Genomic DNA, 17,049 nt, shown 5'->3' with positions numbered 1-17,049 from the left:
GTAGCAGTGCACGTGACAGCGCTTCACCAGATTCCATGGCCACGTACCCCGGATTATTTACTGCCTAGGGGCCAGGGTCAGAGAAGCTGACAGGGAGGCCCTCCCGTTGAGTCACGGGGCTCGGAAAGGACCCCCTTGCTTTCTAAGCTCTTTCTCAGAGAGGAGTCTAGGTGCGGCTGGATCCGACTCCTAGCCCCGGACTTGGGCAATGGTTTCCCTCTAAAGGATTCTATCTGCGCCATCAACCCTTTATACCACTGAGCTAAGACTACAAGGTTTAGCGTGCTATTAGTCACTTACCGAGACTCTGTTGCAGCAAGGCACCTCTCAACCTCGAAGACTAGAACCTTAAGTGAGCTTCCCCGCTCAAGGGGAGATGCTGGCGAACAGGCTGCTTCTGTGTGGGAAAGCGCAAAAGGCTCTTTGGCTGTCCACGATTTATAGAGGCAGATAATTGATTTTTAGCCATAGCAGCCTGGGAAAAAAGATATCTAGGTCCCCACTCCAGACTGCGTATTGACTCTGTTGCCAGCCATCCCCCAAAGTATGTGTCGCTCATAAGAACTCCCACTGATGGTTACGGCTTGAGCCACAGCCCAGGGGAAAACAAGGGAGTCGGGGGCGGGGGGTGGTGTCACAGGAAACAGGAGATGACAACACCACAGCAGTCAAATAAAGGACAGCCCATTACAGGACTGCACTACATTGTGTATTTTTTAACACAGTATCTTAAACGACAGTCAAGGCAATGACACAGCAATGCAGCACAGGACATACCTTGTACCGCTCCATATACTGTTAATTCACAGTCAAATAAACAGCCCATTACAGGACTACACTGTATGGTGATTTTTTTAACGCAATCTCTAAAATGACAATCAAGACAGTGACAGCGCAATACAATGCAAGACATTACAGTCTACAGGGCAATACAATCCATAGTGCACTCAAACAACAGCCAGTTACGGTACCCAGAATACGGTGCACTAAAAAGCCAGACAGTCTCAGATGTTGATCGAGACAACGACAGAGCAAGACAAAGCAATACATTACATTATACAGGCCAGTAAAAGGCAATTCAAAGTCAAATTAATAACAGGCAGTTAAAAAATTCACAATACGGTGCGCTACGACAGAATGGATCAAATGGCAATCAAAACAGTGACGGGGCAATACAACGCAAAACGTGACACAACAGAGGGACGGACGAGGAAATACGCAGTTCTGGCTGTCAAAGCGACTAACTTCACTCCTAAGAGAGAAGTAGTGTAACATATAGTAACATAAACACAGTGATTCAACAAAGGTAGCAGTGCACGTGACAGCGCTTCACCAGATTGCACGGCCACGTACCCCGGGTTATTTACTGCCTAGGGGCCGGGGTCAGACGAGCTGTCAGGGAGACCCTCCCCTTGAGTCACGAGGCTCGGAAAGGACCCCCTTGCTTTCTAAACTCCTTCTCCGAGAGGAGTCTAGCTGCGGCTGGATCCCATCCTTGCCCCGGCCTTGGGCAACCCTTTCCCTCTAAAGGATTCTATCTGCGCCATCGACCCGTTCTATCACTCAGCTAAGATTGCAAAGCTCTGCATGCTCTTACTCACTTACCCAGATTCTGCTGCGGCAAGGCGTCTCTCAACCTCGAGGAGCAGAAACTTACGTGAGCGTCCCCGCTCAAGCGGAGGAGGTGGCGAACAGGCCGCTGCCGGGCAGGAAGGCTCCAAGGGCTCTCTTCCTGCCCACTATCTGTAGAGGCAGCTAATTGACTTTTAGTCATATCAGCCTAGGAAAAAAATATCTAGGTCCCCACTCCAGATGGCACGTTGACTCTGTCGCCTGTGAGGAGGGGAGACGGGGGGAGAGGGGGAGGGGACCACACCGCTACAACAGTCAAAGAACAACCAATTCAATAATTCACAATACAGTGCAGTACAATCCCAGACAGTCTAAAACAACAGGCAAAACAACGATAGACCAATACAATGCAAGACATAACACAACACACAGCAGCGCAAGGCAATACACAGCCAAATTAAGAACAACCGATCAACACACCCACAATACAGTGCAGTCCTATGACAGAATGTTTAAAGTGACCGTCAAAACAATGATGGGGCAATGCCATGCATAACGCAGTACAGGACGCTACGATGGAACACACAACCCAAGAACTCATTCAGAAACTCACAATACAGTGCAGTACAATCCCAGACAAGCTAAAATAACAAGCAAGACAACATCGTCAGGGCAATACAACGCAAGACAAAGTTATCCAGGGCAGTACAGCGCCATACACAAATAAAGAACCAACAATGAAAGAATTCACGGTACAGTGCCATACAATGGCAGAGTATCTATCAGATGTCAGTTGAGACAACAACAGAGCAATACGACGCAAGGCATAACACGATACAAGGCACTACAAGACACTGCACGGTCAAAGAAACAACAACCTATTAGAGAAGTCACAATACAGTGCAGTCCTCTGACAGAACATATAAGATGACTGTTGAAACAATGACAGGGCAATACAATGCAAGACGAAACACGATATGGGGCAGTACAAGGAAAAAACACAGGCATGTAAACCACCACCACTTAAAAAAATCCCACAACACAGTGCAGTACCATGCCAGAATATATGACTCAGGACAATTCCATGGCAATACAATGCCAAACGTAACACAACACAGGGCAGCACAATGCAAAACAGAATGAAAGAAAGAACAACCTGACAAAACCCCTACATACCCGTCAGTACCATCCCACAGGGCGTCACGTGGCGGTCGAGACAGTTACAGGACAACAGAATCCGAGACGTAACATTACACAGCGCAGTACAGTGCAATAGTCAGTCAAATAAACAACCCACGAAGGGACCCACAATACTGCGCGTTCCAGCGCCAACAGATGTCAGACAGCAGGCAAGATACCGACAGAGCAATACAGCGCACAACGTAAGACAACAGAGGACGGTCTAATGCTCAGACGCATCAGATGGCAGTCAAAACAATGACGCGGCAATACAATTCGAGACCCAACACAAAGGCGGTAACACGGCAATACATGGTCAAAGAAAGAGCACCCGGTAAAACCCCCACGATACAGATGGCTACTGTCCAAGAGCGTCTACAATGACAGTGAAGAGAACGACGGGGCAACGCAATGCAAGATGCAGCATGATACAGGGCACTACAAGGCAATACACAGCCAAACCAGGAACAAACTTTTAGAAAAAAAAACACGGAATATGGAGCAGTACATACCAGAACGGATCAGATAGTCAGGGCGATTACAGGGCAATACAATTGAAGACAACACACGATACCGGGCAAGACGACACAAGATGTAGTCAAATAATGAACCGCCGATCGAAAACCCACAGACGAGTGCGCTGCAATCCCGGTCGCAGATGGCGGTTGATAAAACTGAGCGATAGAATCCAAGACTTAACATTATAGGGGGCAGTATAATGCAATAGGCAATCACATAGAGAACAACCGATTATGAAACTGACAGTACAGTTCATTACGATGACAGAATATTTCAGATATCAATCAAGATGGTTCCAGAGCAATACAATGCAAGACCTAACAATATACCGGGCGGTACAATCTGATACACAATGAAATAAAAGCAACTGATTGTAGGACTGCACGGTACTGAGAATTTTTTTAACACAATCTCTAAACTGACAATAAATACAGTGACAGGGCTATACAATGCGAGACGTAGCACCACACCAGACAGTACAATCCAATATGCGGCCATATAAACAACAACCAATTATAGGACTGCACCGCATTGTGAATCTTTTAACACAATCTGTAAAATGACAATCCAGACTACAACATGTCAATAGAATGCAAGACATAACAGTATAGTGGGCAAAACCAGGCAATATGCAGTCAAAGACCAGCAAATTATAGCACGGCACTGTATTGCGAATTTTTTAACGCAACGTCTAAAATCACAAACGAAACAATGACAGGGCGATGCAACGCAAGACATAACATTGTACGCATCAGTACAACCCAATACCTGGTCAAATAAACAGCAAACAGTTATAGGACTGCACGGGGTTGTGAACTTTTTAATGAATACACAGTCAAATAAAAAACAGCCACTTGTAGGACTGCAGTGGACTGAAGTTTTTAACGCAACGTCTAAAATCAAACACGACAGTGACAGGACAATACAATGCAAGACGTAACAGGGTACATGGCAGTACAATGCAATACACAGTCAAATAAAAAACAGCTGATGAAGGAAGTGACAATATGGTGGCGTACAATGGCAGAATAGATCAGATGACAGTCAAGACAACAACAGAGCGATACAATGGAAGACGTAACACCACACGGGGTAGTACGAGGCAATACACAGCCACATAACAATCCATGAAAGACATCACAATACAGTCCAGTCCTAGGACAGATTCTCTAACATGACCGTCAAGACGACAGGGCAATACAATGCAACACGTAACACCGGCAATATGCAGTTGTGGCGGCCGCAGTGATAAAATTCACTCCTGAGAGAGAGGTAGAGAAACATTTACAAACGTTAACAGCAGTGATTCAACAAAGGTAGCAGCGCATGTGATGGCACTTTGCCAGATTCCATCGCCACATACCCCAGATTATTTACTGCCTACGGGCCAGGGTCAGACGAGCCATCAGGGAGACCCTCCCCGTTGAGTCACGAGGCTCGGAAAGGACCCCCTTGCTTTCTAAACTCCTTCTCCGAGAGAAGTCTAGCTGCGGCTGGATCCGATCTTTGCCCCGGACTTGGGCAACGGTTTACCTCTTAAAGGATCATATCTGCGTGATCAAACCCTTTATATCGCTCAGCTAAGATTGCTAAGTCTGGCATGCTAGTCACTTACCCAGAATCTGTTGCGGCAAGGCATGTCTCAGCCTCGAAGAGCAGAACCTTAAGTGAGTGTCCCCAGGAAATCATGGCGAACAGGCTGCTGCCTTGCAAGAAAGCTCAAAGGGCTCTTGGTCTGTCCGCTAGTTATACAGTAAGCTAACTGACTTACAGTGTTTTGACTCTGTTGCCAGCCCTCACCAAAAGTTCAAATGCCACTCATAGCGACTCCTGCTGGTCGTTTTAGCTTAAGCAGCAGCCTGGGCGAAAAAGGGGGATGACATCGCAACAGCGGTCAAATACAGAACAACCGGTTAAAAATTGCACAATACAGTGCCAGACAGTCTAAAATAACTGGCAAGACAATGACAGGGCGATACAATGCAAGATCGAACCTTACACAGGGCAGTACAAGGTGACATACAATCAAATGCAGAACAGACAATGAAAGAATTGACGGTACAGTGCCATACAATGGTAGAATATATCAGATGTCAGTCGCCACAACGACAGAGCAATACAAGGCAAGACGTAACGCGATATGGGGCCCTACCAGGCAATACAGTCAAAGAAACAACAACCCATGAAAGAATTCACAATACAGCGCGGTCCTAGGACAGAATGTGTAAAATGACCATCGAGACAATGACAGGGCAATACGATGCAAGATGCAGCACCATACCAGGTGGTAACAAGGCACCATGCAGCCAAATGAAGAACAACCGATTAAAAAACCCAGCATACCTTCAACTGTAATACCAGAAAAGATCAGAAGGCAGTCAAGACAATGACAGCACACAATAATGCGAGAAGTAACACAATACAGGGCAGTACAAGGCATTACACAGTCAAATTAAGAAGAACTGATTAAAAAACACACAATACAGTGTGGTGCGATGCCAGAGTACATCAGAATGCAGTTGAGACTAAAATGGGGCAATATAATGCGAGATGTTACACAACACAGGGCTGTACAAGGCATTATAAAGCCAAATGAAGGACAACCAATTAAAAACCCGCAATACAATGTGGTACGAGGCCCAAACAGATCAGAAGGCAGTCAAGGCTATGACGGGGCAATATAATGCAAGACATAACACAATAGAGGGCGGTACAAGGCATTACACAGTCAAAGAAGAACCGATTAAAAAAAAAAAACACGCAATGCGGTGTGGTACAATGCCAGAATAGATCACATAGCAGTCAAGAGCGTGACGGGGCAACACGATGCAAAACCGATACTGAGCCAGGTGGAGCAATACTATTTCAAATATACAAGAATATAACACAGAACCGAATTCTTAAGCGTACGACGCAAGACCATCTCAAATGGCAGTTGAGGAAATTACTGAGCGACGTAATGCAAAAACAACACGTTGCCCGGCAATGCAATACGTGGTCAGATACAAAACAATCCGTTCCAGAAACAACATATCGAACAGTACAACTCCACGGTCTCACATGGCAGTCAAGATATATGCAGAGCAATACCATGCAAGACGTAACACAATACAGGGCAATACGATAGATACATAGGGTAACTTAAGAACGATGAATCAAAAAACCTGCAATACAGAGATTACAATGGCAGATGGCCCGAGATGGCAGTCGAGACTATTACAGGGCAATACAACACAAGACCAAACACGATATGGGGCGGTACCCTGCAAAACCATCCAAGACAGCCATCGGGGAAATTACAGAGCGATATAATGCAAAAACAACGCCCTGCCCGACAACACAATATATGGTCACGTACAAAACAATCCGTTAAAGAAACAACATACGGAACAATACCATGCGAGATGGTTTCAGATGGCGGTTAAGGAAAATACAGAGTGATGTGATGCAAAACTGAAATAGCACCAAACAATGCAATACAATTTCAAATACCCAGCCTTCAAATACAAAACCAAATACTTAAGGATACAATGCCAGAGTGTCTCACATGACAGTCAAAACAGTGACAGACCGAAATGATTTGAGACGTACCGTGATACAGGGCAGAACAATGCAATACGCGGTCAAAGGAAGAACAAGAGAATAAAAAAAATCCTTAGTACCATGCAGAATGACGACAGAATATATTGGACAGCTGTCAAGACAACGACAAAGCCGTAGGCTGCAAAACCAAAACACGGCCAGGCGACGCAATAGAGGTTCAAATACACAACCGTGCGATTCAAAACAAAATATGGAAGGCTACCGTGCCTGATCATCTCAGATGGCAGTCAAGACAATGACTAAGCGATACGACACGAAACCGAGATACAGGCAGCCAAAGTGACACAATTTAAAGTACAGACTGATGGAAAGCCATGCAAAATACAGAACTATACGATGCAACGCAGTCTGACGTGCCGGTCAAGACAAGTACGGGGCGCTACAATGCAAGACCGATACAGAGCCAGGCAATGCAATACTATTTCAAATACACAATACAACACAAAACAAAAGATACATAAGCATACAATGCAAGACAGTCTCAGACAGCAGTCAAGACAGTTACAGAGCAACGCAACTCAAAACCAACACAGAGCCCGGCAACGCAATACAGTCAGATGCAGAACAATCCATCAAAGTAACAACATGGCAAACGGTACAACATGACAGTCTCAGACGGCTGTCAAAACGATGACCGAGCAATACAGTGCAAGACAAAGGAATACAGGCGTTACCATGCTAGACCGTCTGAGACTGCAGACGAGAACACTACAGAGCAATACAATTCCAGGCTAAACACAATACAAGGCAGTGCAATGCGAGATAGTGTCACATACGGTCAGGACAATTACGGCTCCGCTTACGTGCTCAAAGGGCACCGCTCCTGGAAAGCCTGGGGCACTACGCTAACTTTTAAATGCCTTGCTGCTATTTCCAACCCTGTCCCGTCCCCTCCCCTCCCCAAGGAAGCTCCGCTGCTGGTACCTCAACTTCGCTGAGGGCCAGGACTCTGGAGCCCTGCTGAACAAAAAAAAAAAAAAAAAAAAGAGTTACCATATATCAAATCGATTCATCCTGGAGTCACTGGGTTTCCTCTTCATCATCTGCAAAAACAAACAATGGAACCCCAATTTGCGCAAAATGGTGCCATCAGGCACCATCGCATCCGTCAACACTAAGTTGTACTGCAATATCCCCCGCATCATATGCGCCGTACCCTTCTGCTCACCTGCTCCTCATGGATTCCGGATTCGGACTTTGTGGCACTGTCTGGTTCTGGCACCTAAAACACCTAAGACACACAATATTACTGTTGAGCTTACGGGAAACCACCACCCCCATGCACTACCTCTCTACTACCCAGCTCACCTCCAACACTCGTCCGGCTCCGGATGCCTGTGGCGCCTGCAAAACCAAAGACAAACACTACACTGAGCTGCAGTGTAGTACTGGGCTATTAGACACCAACATGTCCACAACCGCCTCACTTGCTGGGACTACTCAGTGGGCGTGCAGCATCACCCCTCTGACCCTGCGTGTCACACCAACCAAAGAAACACACGCTGAGATACCGCTCGAAACCCTACAAATTCCCATCTCCCGCTCCCTCACCTTGCCCGCCCATCCTCCCGAGGCGTGCAACCTGAAGGCTTGCAAACTGCCTGTAAAACCCAACCAACATGGGTTGCTTAAAACTTGAGAGTTGCTCCCTCTGAGGAAGATGTGATACTTCAGCCCACCCGCCGCTGCTGACCTTGACTGACTCATCCCCATCCCCACATCCCATGTCATTCATTGCTTCAAGACTTCAAATTGAAAAGAACCAATACATACAGTACTCAAAGCCACATCTTCTCTCTAATACCATGCGCTGACTCACCTTCTTACATTGCTCTCCTCTTCTACGCTGCCCTGCCAAGCTTGTCCTGTTGCTTCTGTAAGAATGACATTAGAGAAATCACCCTGAGGCAGAGCAATAGAGTCATAACAACAAAAAGTCTTGCACCTTTTTACAAATACCATTTAAGGTCCAAATACAACCGTACACAAAGAAAATGACAAAAAAAATCCACACCAAAACCAGCCATACCCTCTTCCACATGAACTCTTCTTCACTACTGCTGTATTGCCTTTCCAACATGCCTCTGCTCTTTCCAAACAAAACAGAAGAGGTATCTACACAGCCTCCCGATGGCTACCCTGAGATAACTCTAACACCTTTGCCCCGATCTACATAGATTCATGTACTACATACTCTCCACATGACTCCGCCCACCCTGGACGCTACGCACTCAGGCAGGGCAGCCCCGAGCCAAACACTCACAGATACAGACAGACACTACACAGAACGCTACGAACGACGCGCCTCAAAGATGAGAGAAAAATCTCAGCAAGAAAGATGATATGGGGACCAAAGTCACCGTCGTGCAAGAAAATCTGTGGGATTGTGATGATGATGTCAACATGAAGACGCTCTACGGAACCCCCTGAAACAAACTGTAGAACGTGATGGTACGTAGTAAGAATGGACTGTTGAGCCCGCTAAGATGGACGTGCAGGAAGCCTGCCTTCAAGACCTAAGAACGTAACGACGCAGGGAAGGAGTCCCAGTCGTGGAAGTGGGCCGTCTGGAAACGTCCGAGACGAGACCGATGCACGCTTTAAGATCCTAACGCAAGAAGAGCGGCAGCCGAATGGTGCTACGCCCACAGGCCCGAGGGTTTGAGACCCTAAGGATGATGCCTGGGGCCCCACATCATTCTCCTAGAGCTCAAAGATGACCGCGAGACCCAAGAAAGGGCTAAGATACACAACACAGACCACATGAACGACATGACAACATGCACAGGCTAGAACTGCCCTGCCCGGGACACGCTAGCGTCACACTGAACAGCAAGCAACATCCTTTTCCTTCCCAAATATGTGCCCCGACTGTGCCCCGGGACAGCCCTCGCCACTACGCTAACATCAAAGACCCCATTTTTCAATTGTCCACCTCGGCCCCTCTCCGGCACCTGACTGTCAACTTAGCTTTTGGAGGGCCAGGCATCTGAATCCTTCTTCGATGCGGTCCGCAAAAACCAGCCACCCGATACATTTCCGCAGTCACCAGGTTCCTCCTCTTCCTCTGCAAAAGGACAAGAAAAAATAATCCCAGAGGCAGCCACAGCACCAGCAATAAGCATCCTGAGAGGAGATGCCAACCTCTTCCACGACACGCTCTGCCTCACGAACGCCGTGGCATTCTGCTTGCCCGCTCCGCGCCTATTCCGGAGTCCGAGGCTGCAGTGATAGTTATTCACAGCACCTAAGAGACCAAGAAACACAACATTACCACTTCGCTTCTGCCAAACCGCCACACCATCAACTCCTATCTTTTGTCTTCCCACGGACTCCGGGCTCTGCTGCAGACCCAAAGAGTCAGAAAAGCCCTGACCCGACCTACACCAGGGGCCTGCTGCAAGCCGCAAAGGCTCCAGGGACATGGCAGTACCCTGTGTACTGTGGGGGAAAGTGAACAGGCGCCCCACAGCCTGAAAGAGGTTATACCTTACGGCCCTGCTGCTTTCCTGTGAAATGTGAGAACTCCATCTACGACTGCAGACAAGATGCTCACCTGGTCCCTGCGTAGTAATCTCATCTACCCAATTTAGAAAAATTCTATTGCTGTCTTACCTGGGATACCGCAAAGCCAGTGGAAAAAAAAAAACCTCCCCAAGAAAGGTCCATCTTCAATACACTCAGGGATTCCAGGAAAATACGCCGTGCCTGGAAAAGAGAAAACTATACCCTTAAACCATCTCGCTGCCCCTGAAACACTCATTACAACAGGACTGACCTGAAAAAACACAAGGAAGAGAAGCAGCATACAACACCCCTCTCTACTATACATGCTACCAAACCTCACCTGGTCCTTCAGGTAATACCACCTCCAACTTCTTATCTGCGATTCTCTAAATGGGATAACATCTCTGCCCCAGCAGCTGAGCCGCCTCCAAAGATGGGAGCGACGGAAGGACCAGCAGAGCTGTGACCCTGGAGAAACCCGGCAGCAGAATAAGCTGCCCCAGCAGAAGCTGTGGGTTATATACCCCAGGCCCCGCCCAGCACCCTTCCCACCAGCACCTGGGAAAGGGGCCAGGCTGACCTCCACAAGGCATAGAGCCTGCCAGAGGAGCGGCCTTTTCTCACAGGCCTGAAAATTACAGCATGCAAAACACCAAAACAGAGAAAGCGACCCTTAAAGGAAGTGACAACACGTGCTCTTTTATTACCACTACGTCGATTGTGTCAGAAACGGGGCCCGGTAGGTACGTAAACTTAAACAAACTTTTTCAGGACATAGAAAGGAAGAGAAAGACGTCTGCCTAACCTCCGTAGGCAAGTAGATCATTAAGCCAGATAAACATGTTTTTAAAAGAAAACACCATGTCTTCCGATTCCTTGTAAAAGAAAACCCACAATGTTAGCGGGGTCACACGTCACTTCTAGCAAGACTCCGCATATTACCCGACTTCTGCCAGAACCACGTTCTGAACAGGACTGACGGACAGAGTGCAAGCAGAGGCTTGTGCGCCGCCTGTAATACAGCGGGTGAGAAAGAACCAATGCTCTAGGCTGCAGTTCTCCTTGGCCGAATCTGCTCCGGTGCCCTAACCATCGTTGCTGTCGCAGCTCAGGCTGGGCATTAAACCAAGTGACAGATGCTCTCTTTTACCTTCTCTCCTGAGGAAGGAAAGAACGTGAGGGAGACTTAGGAACTGAAAGAGAAACTGAACTCTTTCATAATGAAATATAAACAGAAAAGTTATACCGAGGAGAGACAACAATAACAGGAAAAAATAAAATAGATAAAATATACACACAAGCTGGTATCAGGCTCCCAGGATGACCATCGCTTCACCAGCAGGCATGGGCAAAGTCCGAGACTGGACACGGCAATGGATTGGAACCGGATTCTGGATCTGGTTGCATAAATGCACGGATTGGGATCAAACCCTGTCAGACAGAGGAGTCCTCGGACGCCAGCCACTGAAGGAAAGGTACCGACCCCTTCGATCCCTCCGCTTTTATACTGAGCGTGATAATGATGGGATGCAATACCCCATCAGCCAGATTCGGGTCACCGGTCCCATCTACTCTTCACTGTGGCTGCGACCCCTCTATGCTTTTCTGCTTCCGACCCTCCAACGGGGAATATATAAAAGTGAGCTGAGCTGCACTGTTACAGCAATAAGTATAAGCAAGAGCCTCTCCGCACGGCATCCCTTCGCATTAAGTGTAAATACAAGGTCTTGGCTCTCTGAAGGCAGATACTACCTGAAAAATACGCCATTATCTTCATAGAGTTCAGTTCGTTGGGAGAGACTAACCTGAAAAGTAAAGTGACTGAAAACAACACTGGTTCTCTTGTACCTCAGACCGACACATGGCTACGTAATCTCATATGCGCATTAAAAAAGAAGAAGTGGCCAAATGTATTTATGGAGCCACGGGTCACATCTTCCCTTTATTACCTCGTGCCAAGCCACCTTTGTACCACACTCCTGTCGGGTCGGCTCCCCTGCATCGCCCTGTCCATCTCATCTCTCTGCATCTGAAAAAAACCACCAATAATATCAAACATTACCCTGACGCAGAGCAGTAGCTTTAATTCCAAAGGTCTTGTTTCTACTTAGGAACCCTGTTCACCTAAGTCCAACTAAGTACACCTAAGTCCAAGTGCCATCCAAAAAAAAAGTAAGCCCGCAACAATTACACCCCACAGAAAGCAGCCTTACTGTCTTTGAGATACTGTCTCCTTCGCTAACTGTGAACACCCTCTCCAAATTAGCTCCGCTTATGCCAGCGCCCACTAATGAAACACCCAGCCACACAGCCTCCCGAGAGCTAATCGATTCGAGACGACTACGCAAACTTTGCCTGGGTCTAGACAGATCCTCATATTCACTAGAGTCTCATCCTGATTCTGCCTACCATGGACACTACGCACCTGGGCAGGGCCGCCCCAAGCCAAACACACACACAGTCATCGACCAACACTGTTAAGAACACCATGAAAGACACGCCTCAAAAGACGAGAGAAAACTCTCAGCAAGAAGAATGACACCGGGACCAAAGTCACCGTCGGGCAAGAAGGCCTGCGGGACTGTGGTGGTGATGACGTGAAGAGGCTCTACGGAACCCCCTGAAACAAAGCGTAGAACTTCACAGTCCCTGATGAGAAGGGATTGTCGAGCCCGACAAGATGTATGCGCAGGAAGCCTGGCTTCAAGACCTAAGAACGTAACGATGCAGGGAAGAAGTCCCAGTCGCGGAAGGGGGCCATCCGGAAGCTTCCAAGACACAAGGCCGATGCACGCCTAAAGCTTCTAACGCAAGAAGAGCAGCAGCCGAACGGTGCTATGCCGACGGATCCGAGCATTCGAGACCCTAAGGACGATGCCCGAGTCCTCGCGCCATGCTCGTTGAGCTTAAAGATGACCTCGAGACCCGAGAAAGGGCTAAGATGCAGAACACAGACCACACAAACGACACGACAACACACACAGGCTGAAACTGCCCTGCCCGGGACGTGCTAGCGTCACACTGACCAGTAAGCCACATGCTTTACCCTCCCAAAGGAGACTGTGCCCCGGGACAGCCCTCGCCACTACGCTAACATCAAAGACCCCATTTTGCAATTGTCCACCTCGGCCCCTCTCTGGCGCCTGACTATCTACTTAACTTTTGGAGGCCCGGGTGGCATCCAAATCCATCCTTGATGCAGTCCACAAAAACCAGCCACCCGATGCACTCCTGTGGTCACCAGCTTCCTCCTCTTCTTCTGCAAAAGGAAGAGAAAAAAATAATCCCAAAAGCAGCCACAGCACCAGCCATACGCAGCCTGACAGGAGATGCCTCCTCCACAACACCGTCACCCTCCTGAATGCCGTACCCTGCACGCTGTGGGGAAAGGCGACGAGCCGTCCCACACCCTGAAAGACATTATACCTTACGTCCCTCTTCCTTTCCTGAGAAATCCGAAAACTCCATCTACGGCCGCAGACAAGATGCTCACCCAGTCCCTGCAAAGTGATCTCATCATCTGCCCGATTGAGACAAATTCCATTGGCATCTTACCTGGGATACAGCAAAACCAGTGAAAAAGAGAAACCAAATAAAGTTCAGTCTTCAATACAGTCAGGGATTCCAGGAAAATACACCGCATCTGGAATAAAGAAAGCCATACTGTTAAACCATCCCACCGCCTCTGAACACTCATTACAACGTGACTGACCTGAAAACCTACAAGGAAGAGAAGCAGCATACAACACCACTCTCTACTATACACAATACTAAACCTCACCTGGTCCTGAAAGTCTTACCATCTCCAACTTCATACCTCCGATTCTCTAAATGGGATAACATCTCCGCCCCAGGAGCTGAGCCGCCTCCAAAGCTGCAATCGACGGAAGGACCGGCATAGCTCTGACCCTGGAGAAGCCCGGCGGCAGAATGAGCTTCCCCAGCAGAGGCCCTGGTTCCTGTACCCTGGGCCCCGCCCACCCCCCTTCCCACCATCACTGAGGAAAGGGGTCAGGCCCACCGCCAGAAGCGATAAAGTCTGCCAGAGGAGCGGCTGCTCCTTTTCTCACGTGCTTGACGATTACAGCATGCAAAACACCAAAAAGGAGAAAGCAGCCCTTACAGGAAATGGCAATACATGCTCTTTTACTACAGCTACATCACTTGTGTCAGCAATGGGACCGGCTAGAGAAGTAAACTTAAACTTTTGCAGGGCGTAGATAGAGATACATGTCATGCTAACCTACACAGGAAAGTAGATCATTAAGCGCAATAACAATATTTTTTATCAAGACTCAACATGCTTTAGATTCCTCGTAAAAGAAACCCCACAATGGGTCATACAGCACTTCTAACGAGACCACGCATATTACCCAACTTCTGCCAGAACTGTATTCTGGATAGGACCGACAGTCAGATTGCAAGCAGAGGCTTGTACGCTGCCTGTAATACAGCGGCTGAGAAAGAACTGATGCTTTGGGCCGCCGCTCTCCTCGGCTGAGTCCACTCCGGTACCCTAACCGTCGTTGCTGTTGCAGTTTAGGTTGGGCATTAAAACAAGCAACAGATGCTCCCTTTTAACTTCTCTCTCGAGGGAGGAAAGAATGAGAGGCATTTATCGATTGAAAAAGGAGCTAAGCTGTAATGAAATATTAACAGAAAAATAATACCAACAAAAGACAACAGTAACAAGAAAACAAGGAAATATATACAACATATACACAACACGGTATCAAGCTCCCAGGGTGACCATCGCTTCACTGGCAGGCACAGGGAAAGTCTGATACTGGAGTCAGCAACGGATGGAAACTGGAGTCCGGGTCTGGTGGCGCAAACACATGAATCGGGATGAAAGGATGACAAACGGACAGAGAAGTCCTCGGACGCCGGGCGTTGAAGGAAAGGTACCAACCCCTTCGATCCCTCTAGCTTTTATACTGAGCACGATGAGGATGGGATGGAATACCCCGTCAGTCGGATTCGCGTCACCGGTCCTGCCTGCTCTTCACCATGGGTGCAACCCCTCTACGCTCTTGCACTTCCGACCCTCCAACATGGTGTGCACAGTTACCTAACAGAGGTTGTTACAGCAATAGGTATAAGCAAGAACCTCTCCGCATAGCATCCCTGGGCATTAAGTGTAAATATAATGTCTTAGCACTTTGGAAGCTGATACTACCTGAAAAATACATCATTATCTTCAGAGAGTTCAGTTAGAAGAGATTTACCTGAAAAGTAAAATTACTGAAAGGAAAACTGGCTCTGTTGTACCTCAGACCAGCACATTCACACATAGCTATGCAACCTCACATTCACATGAAAAAAAAAAAAAGAGTACCCAACTATCTTCATAGAGGCGCCAGTCACATCTTCTCTCTAATACCACTTGCCGAGCCACCTCTGTACAGCGCTCCTCTTGGCTCCCCTGCATCACCCTGCACATCTCATCTCTCTGCATCTAAAGAGAGAAGAAAAAAAAAAATCAAAAACATTACCCTGATGCAGAGCTTAATTCCAAAGGTCTTGTTTCTACTTCGGAATACTGTTCAATTAGATCCAACTACAGCCTGCCATCAAAAAAAAAAAAAGCAGCCCACAAACATTACACCCCACACAAAGCAGCCTGAACATCTTTGAGATATTATCTCCTTCGCTATCCGTGAACAGCCTCTCTGATGTAGCTCTGCTTATGCCAACACCCACTAATGAAACACCCATCCACCCAACCTACTGAGAGCAAATCAATTCCTGATGACTATGCAACCTTTGCCTCAGTCTCGACAGATCCACATATTAACTATAGACTCTCATCACTATTCTGCCTGCCCTGGACTCTACACACCCAGGCAGGGGGGCTCCAAGCCAGACACACACACACAAACACAGCCCAACACTACACAGAACGCTAAAAACAATGCGCCTCAAGGATGAGAGAAAACTCTCAGCAAGAAGGATGACACTGGGACTGAAGTCACCGTTGGGGAAGGAGACCTAGAGACTGTGGTGGTGATGTGAAGAGGCTCTACGGAAGCCCCTGAAACGAAGTTTAGAACATCGTCTGTGATAACAAGGGACTGTCGAGACCAATAAGATGTATGCGCAGGAAGCCTGGCTTCAAGACCTAAGAACATAATGACATAGGGAAGAAGTCCCAGTCGCAGAAGCAGGCCGTCCAGAAGCTTCCGAGCCGCAAGAACAATGCATACTTTAAGCTTCTAACGGAAGAAGAGCGGCAGCCGAATGGTGCTGTGCCCATGGGTGCGGGTGTTCCAGACCCTAGGGATGGCGCCTGAGGCACCATGCCGTGCTCCTGGAGCTTAAAGATGACCTTGAGACCCGAGAAGGGTCTAAGACACAGAACACAGGCCACACGAAAGACAGGACAACACACACAGGCTGGAACCGCCCTGCCCGGGAATGCCAAACAGTAAGCCACATCCCTTACGTGCCTAAAGGAGACTGCGCTCCAGGACAAACCTCTCCCCTATGCCAACTTCAAAGACACCTTTTTGCAGTTCTCAACCTTGTCCCCTCTCGGGCGCCAGTCTCTCAACTTAGCTTTCGGAGGGCCAGGGGCCCGAATCCATCCTTGAGGTAGTCCACAGAAAACAGCCATCCAATACGTTCCTGTGGTCACCAGCTTCCTCCTCTTCCTCTGCAAAAGAAAAG

The sequence above is a fragment of the Larus michahellis genome, chromosome 8 (genome assembly GCF_964199755.1).
Source record: "Larus michahellis chromosome 8, bLarMic1.1, whole genome shotgun sequence".
Classification (NCBI taxonomy): Eukaryota; Metazoa; Chordata; class Aves; order Charadriiformes; family Laridae; genus Larus; species Larus michahellis.
Note: the sequence above shows the minus strand (reverse complement) of the source record.